This window comes from Rana temporaria, chromosome 1 (genome assembly GCF_905171775.1).
Source record: "Rana temporaria chromosome 1, aRanTem1.1, whole genome shotgun sequence".
Classification (NCBI taxonomy): domain Eukaryota; kingdom Metazoa; phylum Chordata; class Amphibia; order Anura; family Ranidae; genus Rana; species Rana temporaria.
In genome coordinates, this window is record NC_053489.1 from 490069151 (window position 1) to 490078635 (window position 9485).

The 9485-nt window shown below is 43.7% G+C and overlaps 1 long non-coding RNA gene across 1 annotated transcript; it reads right to left on the minus strand.

Annotated features, from left to right (window-relative positions):
• Nucleotides 1-3501: 3501 nt before the first annotated feature.
• LOC120918550 lies at nucleotides 3502-8294 on the minus strand. Its single transcript, XR_005744417.1, has 2 exons — nucleotides 7920-8294; nucleotides 3502-3867 (listed from the first exon to the last, which is right to left on the minus strand). It is a non-coding gene; the product is annotated as an uncharacterized LOC120918550 (long non-coding RNA).
• Between the last annotated feature and the right edge of the window lie 1191 nt (nucleotides 8295-9485).

Consider the following 9485-nt stretch of genomic DNA (forward strand, 5'->3'; position numbering starts at 1 on the left):
AGCTGTGGCTATCATTTTTCCCATTCTTTTCTCCATCTCTCTTAAAGAGGTGAGTAATACCTCGTCCGTGACCATCTTAGGGTTGGACTGACCCGCGCCAGCTCCAGCCCCAGATCCCGATGGCCCCAAGGCTCCCTGTGGGGAAAGCAGCGGCATAGCTTTGTCCGAGACCTCAGACTCTCTGGGGGAATCCCCACCTCTTGTACCCTCTGACCCGGATGCCATGGTACAATACCGAGGTACACCTGCTACCTATTGGTACTTGGAACTATAAAAGTTAATTGCCCAAACACCTGTTTGGGGGATAAAAAATGCTTCCTCTCCCCTAGATGACTTTTTTTTTTTTTCCAATCTTTTTTTTTTTTTTTTTGTTTTTTGTTTCAAATCCAGGAAAGAAAAATCATTCTGTCCCCCTGAGTAGTATTGCAAGAAAAACTATGAGATGGAAAGAAACAGCCTATTTCTAGGCTTGAAAACAGTCTTCTGAAGACTGCAATATTCTTTTTGGCCACTGTGTGTCCTCGGCGCCCCGTGCTGCCGCTCTGGTCTTTCCTCCCCAGTTCCAATGTATCGAATGCTGTTTGGAACGAAAAGGAAGGGCCGCCCCTTCCTTAAACCACTGACCCGCCCTTCCCCCCTCAGCTAAACGGCGCGAATTGCGCCTATAACACGTGAACGCGCGCACGCCCGCCGATAGGGGGGGGGGGGGGTTGGGGGGAAGGGAGCCTCTCTGCTCCAGCTGGAACCACGAGGTGGTCAGCGTTTTGCCTGCTTTGCAGGCTCTGAGGAGGAAGACTGATGGAGCATCGCCTGGAGGCTTGCAGGTAAGCATAGCTCTCTGACACACACATACACTTTATATTACACAGGCCCTACTCAAATGCTTTTCCAACACTACAAGGGAGGTCACTTCTTATGGGGAAAAAATACACACAGAGCCATCCTATCATTAAGATATGTGACTAGTTTGCCAGATGCAGCGCATAACTTTAGGCATGTCCCCTGTGACCCCCCAGAAAAAACCTGCTAAGAACCAAGTTCCGCAAGTTTTCCCCTCACTTACCTGCTCCATGCCGCAGGACTTTGCCAAGCAAGAGGCCCAATCTTCCCCCATCTCCGTGGGGATGTCTAGACCTTCAGGCCCTGGGTTCCTATGAAGGATCCACTGTCCTGGGCCCATATAGCACTCTGGCAACAGAAACATTAGGCACCCAAAGGTTTCTAAGTTCTGGGCCCAGGGTCCAGCTCTCTAAAAAGAAAAGCATTATGGGCTATACCCCAAGGGTTTGGGGTCCGGTTACTGACCACTTTAGCGCTGAGGCCTTTGGACAGAACCGGTTAGCTCACCTAATCCCAAGGATGCGGAGGCAAGCTAAACCATGACCAACACCTAAGACACTGGCGTAAAAACTGAGGTACTCCTCCTATGGGAGGGGGTTATATAGGGAGGGGCATTTCCTGTTTGAGATTGCCAGTGTCCATCACCTGAAGGTACTCCATATAACCCATATAGTAATGAATGCCGCTCTGTGTCCCGTGATGTAACGATAAAGAAACGCTTTTTTTTTTTTTCTCTCCTTTATAAATAAAGTTGTCCATTTATACAATATTTCTAACACAGCATGTACATACCAAAAATGACACCCCAAAATAGATTCTCCTACTCCTCCCGAGTATGGTGATACCTCCATAGCCTGGCCGAGTACAGCTGAGCATGGCCGGGTATTGCAGAGTATGACAGCTGTAATGGGGTCTGTGGCACTTTTCATGATACACGTGTACTCAGATGAAGTGTTTTTTGGACCTGTGTGCCACACTCAATGTCAACAACTGGCTTGGGCATACGTTTAATACTTGCATTATCACTGTTCTCTTAACACGGGCAATTTTTACACTTGTTCGGAGGCGGTTTATTAAACCGTGTTTTGTTGACTCCAGGTCTCTAATAAATCGGTGTTCGCTAGCAGCGTGTTAGAGAGTGAAAGGAATGCGGGGAAGGTTTAACTAGCTGCACAGCAGCCACCCTCTGTTGGGAAACCTATGATCCACATAAAAGGACCATAGAATATTCAAACAGAACTGTTTAAAAATAAAACACATGTAAAAGCACATTCACACCCTGACTAATATTATAAAGTGTGTATATATATATATATATATATATATATATATATATATATATATATATATATATATATACACACACACACACACACACACACATGCCTCTGTGATTCATGTGTAGGCATGGTGTGAACTGGTCCTTAGAGTACATAGACATGCCAAGGCTGGCCATACATTATTTTTGTATTTATTTTTTGTTCAACCAGGGAGTTGACTTGATTCACCCATCCACAAACTCGATGCACGTGGATGGGGAAATCCTTTCCACTGAGCTATTGTGTTCTGACAGCAGGGGGACTTCCCCTCCATCAGAATACTGATCAGTACTGTAGGCTATAGCTGGCAGCACTAAGGCTCCGTTCACACCCGAGCGGCCTGCATCATGGGCAGAATCCACGCAATTCTGCCTCAGATTTCAAATCGTGGCGACGCTGGTGCGATGCTATTACTTAATCACACTGCAATTTTTGCTTGATAAATCGTGCTGAAATCACGGCAAATCACAGTGCTTGTCACTCAAAAAGGAGCAGGAAACAACATGCAAAAACAAAACTAGAAACTGCAGGTACATTATATGATTGATTTTTATCTATTTTTTTAAAAGTAATCAGTTAACTATTATGTCTATACCCTGTAAACAGTCATTTCAGCAAAAAAACATTCCTTTAAATCCAGGGGATTTAACGCCAAGTTTACACTGGTTTTAAGACTTGTGAGCCAACATGGGTTATTAAAAAACAGGTACATTCCCATACTAACACGGTCGTTATCACAGAGATGTCAATGTAAGGTGAAGAGGTGATATTTGGTTCCTACCTTAGTTAACACGGTTTATTAAACACCTCTTATGCCGCGTACACACAACCATTTTTAATGGTCTAGAAAAAACTAAGTTTTTTTCAACCAGATTTATTGTTAAGCCGGCCTTGCCTACACACGACCGTGAAAAAAAAAAATGCTCTAGCAAAGCGCGGTGATGTACGGCGGCACTATAAAGCGGAAGTTCCATTTGGATGGCGCCACTCTTGGGGCTGCTTTTGCTTATTTCGTGTTAGTAAAACTTTGGTGAGAGACGATTCGCGCTTTTCAGTCTGTTAGAGCGTGATGAATGTGCCATCTCCATTACAAACGCTAGTTTTACCATACTAGAGCATGTTCTAAAGTTTTAATGCCCATTCTTAACGTCGCGAAAAATGCTCTGGAGCCCACACACACACAATCGTTTTTAATGACATTTAAAAAAAAAATGTAATTTTTCACATCGCGAAAAACGGTTGTGTGCACGCGGCATTAGGGATTTACCACCCTGATTCTCTGTGATAAGGCTTAACACGAGTTTAAGAGGTTTGTACGACTTAACTAATATAAAAGTAGTTCTTAAGAAGTTAAAATGTATTTTAAAAAAAGATCATGAAAATGCAACCATTATAAATGACACAGGAGCATTTTTTTTTTTTTTTAAATAACTACTTTAGTATAATTATATTATAAAGTATTTAAGAAATAACTCCAAAAAAGTAATTGCAAGTGAAAATAAATATCTCTGCAAGGGAATGGTAAAAATGAACAGGTCTTGATTGGAAAGCAGTCTTTTCAGAGTCCACACTTGTCTCATGTCCTGAAGTCATGCTGTAGACCTGCAGTTTGACATGGCCACGCCTCTCCTCATCCTGCTTAAATTGTGTACGTCTCCTCAAGGCGGGGTGGTCAAGAGTCAAATGACGTAGACTTGTGTTAGGCTTCCTGTGGAAATATAAAAATGCACTTATATGTATGTTACATGAGGAACTATACAGAGACCTACATTAATTAACATCATCATTGCAAATTCCAAAACCTCAGCATCTCACTATACTTGCCCAACTAGTTTTTCCGTCATAAGGTGTTACACAACAAGAACTCTACAAGAAAATCAGCTGCCATACCGGATGTTCCTAAAAATGTCAGTTGTCTACTTTCATTAACTTTGAGTCATAGACCGAGATTAATTGATCGTTAAACAAAAACACGTAAGCCCCGGGCCTGTTTTTCAAACTCAGTGTTTACACGTTAAAAACAATTTTTTTTGCTAGAAAAATACTTAGAACCACCAAACATTATACATTTTTTTCCTAACACCCTAGAGAATAAAATGGCGGTTGTTGCAATACTTTCTGTCACACCGTATTTGCGCAGCGGTCTTACAAGCACACTTTTCTAAAGAAAAAAAAAAAAACCTTTTTTTATTAAAAAAATAAGACCACAGTAAAGTTAACCCAATTTTTTTTATATTGTGAAAGAAAATGTTACGACGAAAAAATTGATACCCAACATGTCACGCTTCAAAAATTGCACCCGCTCGTGGAATGGCGTCAAACTTTTACCCTTCTTTACCCTAATCTTCATAGGCGAGGTTTAAAAAAAATTCCACAGGTTGCATGTTTTGAGTTACGGAGGAGGTCTAGGGCTAGAATTATTGCACTCGCTCTAACGGTTGCGGCGATACCTCACATGTGTGGTTTGAACACCGTTTTCATATGTGGGCGCTGCTCACGTATGCATTCGCTTATGCGCACGAACTCGTCTGGACAGGGCGCTTTAAAAAAAATAAAAAAAATAAAATGGCATTTCATTTTACTCGATTTTATTTATTTTTACATTTAAAAAAAAGAAAAAAAAAAAAAAGATTGGGTTACCTTTATTCCTATTACTAGAAATGTAAACATCCCTTGTAATAGAAAAAAACATGACAGGTCCTCTTAAATATGAGATCTGGGGTCAAAAAGACCTCCGATGTCATATTTAGACTAAAATGCAATAATAATAATAAAAAAACTTGTCATTTGAAAAAATTACAAAAATAAATTGGCCCTTTAAGATGTAAGGGGCGGAAGTGATGTTTTGACGTCGCTTCCGCCCTGCTATGGTATGGATACCATACGACACAATAAATGGGCGATGAAGATTACAACCCCCAATGACTTAAAAGGGGTTGTAAAGGTACAACTTTTTTCCTAAATAGCTTCCTTTACCTTAGTGCAGTCCTCCTTCACTTACCTCCTCCTTCCATTTTGCTTTTAAATGTCCTTATTTCTTCTGAGAAATCCTCACTTCCTGTTCTTCTGTCTGTAACTACACACAGTAATGTGAGGCTTTCTCCCTGGTGTGGAGTGTAGTGCTCACCCCCTCCCTTGAACTACAGGAGAGTCAGGACACCCACTAACACACAGCTCCTTTATCCGCAACGTAGAGAGCGTCCTGACTCTCCTGTAGTCCAAGGGAGGGGGCGAGCACGACACTCCACACCAGGGAGAAAGCCTCACATTACTGTGTGGAGTTACAGACAGAAGAACAGGAAGTGAGGATTTCTCAGAAGAAATAAGGACATTTAAAAGCAAAATGGAAGGAGGAGGTAAGTGAAGGAGGACTGCACTAAGGTAAAGGAAGCTATTTAGGAAAATAAAATTGTACCTTTACACCCCCTTTAAGTGTTTTTTATTTTTTTAATGACTAGGGTGTCTCCACTGGGTTTGCTTCCTGTGGAAGTTATAGATATCCTCTGTGATAGCAAGAGGCAGTGACAGATACTCTTTATGGAGAGATCTGGGGTCTCTTATCCCTCATGTGCTCCAAAGCATTCGATCACTCAAAGATCTGTGTGATCAAATGCTTTCCCTGTTTAAAAATGGTGCCGTTTACATCTGGCGAAACCAAAAGTGCTGAATGTTCATCGCTTCTGATTTCCTATACCAGAGAGTTCCCTGATTACCTCTAATTGCCAGCTGGTGGCACGGATCTACTGGTGGGACAGGAGAGCCTGAGAAAGCTGCAGAAGGTGGCAGCGTCCCTTCCTGCTGCTAGTAAAAGCAATCAAGTGGCTAATTAGCCACTAGGATTGCATTTACAAAAAAGATGACTGTTGGCTATAAAACAACAATACCGGGATGATGCCCAGTATAACCACTGAAAGTCCAGCGACGTAATAGTATGGCGCTAGAGCTGAGACCCACACCATTTTTTATTAAAATCAATGTTTACATAGTTATTTTTTTACTATTGTGTTCTGCCCACATTATCCATTTTCACTCAATGTAGCGTCCCACCCAAAAGTGGGACCTCCATTTAATCGACTCCTCCGGTGCCACCTTTGGCAGCTTTCAGGGGAGAAGGAATGGGTACTTGTCCCCACTTCCGGTGTTGTCCCTCGGACGTTCACCCCCCTTCCTCCAGGCCAATTAGCAAGCGCAGTGCGCTTCACGCATGCACAGTAGGGAACGATTTCGCGACCAGGTTCCCTTCCTACAAATGGCGGCGGCAGCACCCGAGAGCCGATCCGAAGATCGGCTGAGATGTCGACATTTTGGGAACAATGGACAGGCAAGATGGATTAGAAGCAAACCATCTATTCCCCTAGTAAAAGTACCTCCCACAGTACACATAAACACAGGCTAGGCACACAGTTAACCCTCTGATCACCCCTGTTAACCCCTTCCCAGCCAGTGTCATTAGTACAGTGACAGTGCATATTTTTTTAACACCAATCACTGTATTAGTCACTGGTTCCCCACAAAATGTCAGAATGTCCGCAGCAATATCGCAATTACTGTTCACCACCATAACTAGTAAAACATTTTTTTTTAAATCCCATAGTTTGTAGACATAACTTTTGCGCAAACCAATCAATATACGCTTATTGGGATTTTTTTGTAGAACAATTGGATATATTTTACAGCAGAAAGTACATTTTTTTATTCTTTTCAAAATTGACGGCCTTTCTTTTTGTTTATAGCGCAAATAAAAACAGAAGAGGTGATCAAATACCATCAAAACAAAGTTCTATTGGTGTGGGGGGGCGAAGGGCACACATTTTATTTGGGTACGGCGTTGCACGACTGCTCAATGGTCAGTTAAAGTAACACAGTTGTATTGCAAAAAATGGCCTGGTCATGAGGCGGGAGAGGAGTAAACCTTTTGGTGGTTAAAATAGATGAGGTGGTGACCAGTAAGGCCGCTTTCACACTGGGGCGGTGGTGGTATAGCGCTGCTAGTTTTAGCGGCGCTATACCGTCGGAATTGCGGCGGTATTCGGCCGCTAGCGGTGCGGTTTTAACCCCCGCTAGCGGCCGAAAAAGGGTTAATACCGCCCGCAGTGCACCTCTCAATAGGAAGGAGTGGTAAACACATCGCTCCAAAGATGTGGCTGGCAGGACTTTTGGAGCGGTCCTGCTAGCGCATCGCTCAAGTGTGAAACAGCAGCCGCTTTTAAGGGTCGGTTTGCAGGCGCTATTTGTAGCGCAATAGCGCCTGCAAACTGCCCCAGTGTGAAAGGGGCCTTAGGATGGGCTTGGGCGTGTTCGCAGCTCCACATGCCCACGCCCGCCAGGAAGCTTACACTGTGCAGGGCTAATCGTAGGCCGCGAGACATTTCCTAATCTGCAGCTGCACAGATCAGGAAACGTCTCACCGCCTGTCATCAGCCGTGTGTAGTGGTGACTTCCTGGCGGAATCGGGCATGTGGGATCCCGAACACACCCAATCTTATCTCTAGTAGTGATATACTGCCTCTCAGAACCCTGTCAACTGCCCACCTGAAAAGCGATCCACAGCAGGTTGCTTTGCTTTTACAAAAGTTTTGTTGAAATGTGTAAAAACTCTACGCTTACAGATAACATACTTTAGATCGCTTTTCAGAGGGTCGGCAAGTATGGGTGAGGCTTTTCAGGCTGGATAGTATTTGGTGGCAGATCTATGGCACATAGAGACCAATAGGAGTGTCTGGCTGGAATGTGATCACTATGGGTGCGCCGCGTACTCACGGAAGGCAGCAGGTAGATGAAGATGAACAGCACCAGGTCAAACAGTAAGAAGATCCACACATCGAACCAGTATGAATGACAGGACAGAGTCTTCAGACAGCCCTCCGCCTCCTTCCTCCTCTCCGCCAGCTGTGCGGGCTCTCTGCTCCCCTCCTTCTCCCGGTGTAATGTTCTCTCCCGGCTCTCCATTCTGTCTCGGTGTACAAGAGGCGGCGGCCAGCCAGTGCAGACGTGATCACAGGCGCTCACGTGACAGGAAGTCTTGCTCTCGTCTCTATGGTGACCGTCGGCGTCCCAGTGCGCAGAATAGGCGGAAGGAGAGGGGAGGAGCTTGTGTACACAGAACACGGAAGTCCGTTTAGGGGTCGTCCTCTCCCAACGTGTGGAAGCCGCTCACTCACACCCAGGGCAAAGGACACACGTGACATGCTGAAAAGACTTGTAATTCAACACTTTTAGCTGTTCTAAAGGTAGACGTCATTAGAAGGTTACACTCTGCAAGAATGAATGCCGTACTATATACACCAATACTATATTTAACCTTTAACCACCAGGCTTTTTCTGGCACTTTTCATTTACAAGTTGAAATCAGGATTTTTTGCTAAAAAAATACTTTTAACCCCTAAACAATATATATATATATATATATATATATATATATATATATATATATATATATATATATATATATATATATATATATATATATATATATATATATATATATATATTTATTTAGCAGAAACCCTAGGGAATAAAATGGCAATCGTTTTTTTATGTCACACAGTATTTGCATGGCAGTTTTGCAAACGCATTATTTTTGGGGGAAAATTTACACTTTAATGAATACAAAAAAATACTACAATATACCCCAATTTTGTAAAACGTGAAAGATGATGTTACGCAGAGTAAATAGATACCTAACGCAACACACTTTAGAATTGTGCACGAAAATCTCCATAGGTGACGCTTTAAACGCCTTTACCGGTCTTCTGTTTAGAGTTACAGAGGAGGTCTAGCGTTTGAATTATTGCTCTCACAGTGATACCTCACATGTGTGGTGCTAATACCGTTAACATATGCATATGACCTACGCATTGCGTTCGCTTCTGCGTAAGGGTAGGGATGAGCTCCGGCATGTTCACACACTCCACGTGCAGAGCCCACCAGGAAGTCGGCGCTGCGCTAATCACAGGCAGTGAGTAGGGTGCCCACGTGTCCCGGATTGCCCGGGACTGTCCTGCAATTGACATGTCTGTCCCTGGTCTCGGGCACCTTCATTCCGGGACAATACAATGTCCCGGAATGAAATAGAGGACACAGTTACCCCCTACTAACTACATTTCCGGAACTGGTTGCTAGGGCCAGCGCTGCCTGGCGTCTTGCAACCAGTGACAATTTACTCTCAGACAGTGAGGCCGGGAGCGAGGCCTGCGCCTAGTGCAGCACTACTATCCCCACCCAACTCGGCACCTCCTCCTTCTCTGGCACCTAGCGGCAAGCAGCAGGGACTGGTGTGATCTTCACTCTCCAGATAGCGACTCCACTCCTTTCCTGTAATGCATG